Below are 2,694 nucleotides of genomic sequence, written 5' to 3'. Positions count from 1 at the left end.
TATTTTCAATTTTTAAACGTGTAATAACTATTTCTTAAAACATTATTATGCACCAAGTATTTCACCATCAGAACTGTATAGAGCCCTAGATGGTTTGGCTAAGTGGATAGAGCATCAACCCACAGACAGAAGGGTCCCCAGGTTTGATGCCAGCCAAGGGCACATAGGGAGGTTGCAGGCTAGATCCCATCACTGGCTTTGGTCCTGGTGTGAGAGAGGCAACCAATAGATGTGTGTCACATTGATGTTTCTCTCTCTCAGTCTCTCCTTTCCCTTCCACTCTCTCTAAATATCAATGGGAAAATATCCTTGGGTGAGGATTAACATACAAAAAACCCCACAAACAAACAAATAAACAAACAAAAGAACTGTATAGAGATAAAATTCATTCAAAGGCACACCTAAAATGTGTATATGTTATTGTAGGAGAATTGTACTATTGTACTGTAACTAAAGTTTATAGAGACTATAAAAGCACTATGACTATAAAACTAAGACTCACCCATATTTGGGGGCCAGGGTCATCAATTCCTCCCAGATTCAGCTGTGAAGACTTTTGCAAACATGTCCCCTCCAAGTTAATGATTTTTCAATGTCTACAAGACTTATATGGTCACACAAAGGCCTGTGCAATTGTTAAACACATAGATTCCAGGACCCACCTATGACCTCTGAAACCTGTATTTTTAGCAAGTAAACTATGATTCTGTGAACGGGTGCATTTGAGAAACAGGACTTTTGTCTCCACATCACCTCTTAATAATCATTTTTGTACTGTTTTCTAAGTAAAATTCTTCCAGTTCAAATTTCTATTCTCTTTGAATTGCCTCATTTTTTATAGACCTCTGATTTCTAGAATTTCAGATATGGAAAATTGATGACATCTAAATCAATAATTCAAAAAATAAAGGGAATAAATACAAGAAAAATATTAAAGATTTCCTACAGATACCAAATTTTTGGACTGGAAGCCGGATTCTTTGTCCACCGGAATTGAAGAATGAATCCACAGACAGAACGTGGTATAGCAAATGTGGAGATTTATTGAAGAGCAAGTACAGACTCCCACATGGGGAGAGAGAAAGAGTCCCACAGAATGAACTCCCTCCTAGGGAGGGAGAAAGGGTCCCACTGAGTTCTTTTCCCCGTGGCTTATAAAGGCTGCAGTTCCTGTGTCCTGATAACCCCTCTGATTGGTCAATATTCCCCTTTGAATTGGTTACTATAGTGATTCCTGAGGCCCTCCTCCCTCTTAGTCCTTCCATTCCTCTGGGCTTTCTCCTTTTCCATCTGAATGGCTTCCTTCTCTTTATTTTGTAAATATAGACCTTTCTTAGCTACTTCCAGTTCCCTTGTCTTATGGAAATATACCTGTTGCTGCTTCTTTGTCATATGTAAATGCAACTGTTGCTGCTCCCTTATCTTATGCAGATGTGATTGCACCTGGCTTCCTTTGTTATGGAAAGGTACCTTCTCCCAGTCTGTATCCCTGTGTTTTTCCATGGACCCCAATTCTAAAAAGTCCCTAAGCCTGCCTATAGTCCCCTAAAATTCCTGCTTCACTACTTTGGTTCATTTCACAACAGATAATGGAGTGAAAGAAAAGAAAAATATGGTATTGGCACTTCCAATGTGATCTTTCAAGGCATAACATAGCAACAATACTAGTGTTCTTACCTCCCAACTTATGATGTACTTTGCTCAGAAAACAAAGAAAAAGCTTCAAGCATTTTGACATTTATTTAATATCTTCGAATCAAAATAAGAAAAGTATCACTACCAAAAAACAAACAAACAAAAAACAAACAAACAAAAACAACACACTGTAAAATTTCATTACTTCAAAAAACCTATTTACTAATTTAAAAAGGGAATTTTAAGCTGCCAAGTAGTTACTGATTTCTGAGTGCAAAGGAATGCATTTTAGTACACACTTGTTTTGATTATCAACCCTTACTGAGGTTAAATGTGCAGTGAATATAGTTCTCTTTGAATAATGTGGTCTCGGTGATCTTAACTTTTATATTCACAAAATCTAAATTATTGAATTATTTCAATTATGGTTACAGAAAGTTGTCCAAACTGTGTAATGCCTGAAATTTCTGGTACCTAAAATAGGCATTTCTACAAAAGCAGCCTCCTGGCTTATTAGCAAGGGTTATTTATGTTTTACCAAAATGAAGGTCCTTAAAGAAGCTACAGAGAAAAATAATAAGAGTTCTTTCTTTTTTGCAGGTGCCTAGTATTCCATCGTGTAAATGTACCACAGTTTTTTATCCACTCATCTGCTGATGGCCACTTAGGCTGTTTCTAAATCTTAACTGTGGTAAATTGTGCTGCTATGACCATAGGGGTGCATATATTCTTTCTGATTAGTGTTTCTGATTTCTCAGGATATATTCCTAGAAGTGGGATCACTGGGTCATATGGGAGTTCCATTTTTACTTGTGAGGAAACTCCATACTGTTTTCCACAGAGGCTGCACCAGTGTGTATTCCCACCAACAATGTACGAGGGTTCCCTTTTTTCCACATCCTTGCCAACACTTGTCTGTTAGGTCGGAAAGAGCTCAGGATCGGACACATGCAGCCATGTGATGAGATAATGGACCCTCCCTGGAATTTCTAACAGATCAGTGTGCCAGACACAGATACTGGCTTCTCCCTGGAATCCACATGACCTCCACACAGATGC

This window comes from Myotis davidii, unplaced genomic scaffold (genome assembly GCF_000327345.1).
Source record: "Myotis davidii unplaced genomic scaffold, ASM32734v1 scaffold777, whole genome shotgun sequence".
Classification (NCBI taxonomy): Eukaryota; Metazoa; Chordata; class Mammalia; order Chiroptera; family Vespertilionidae; genus Myotis; species Myotis davidii.
The sequence above is the reverse complement of the archived record's forward strand: the minus strand, read 5'-3'. Positions refer to the sequence as shown.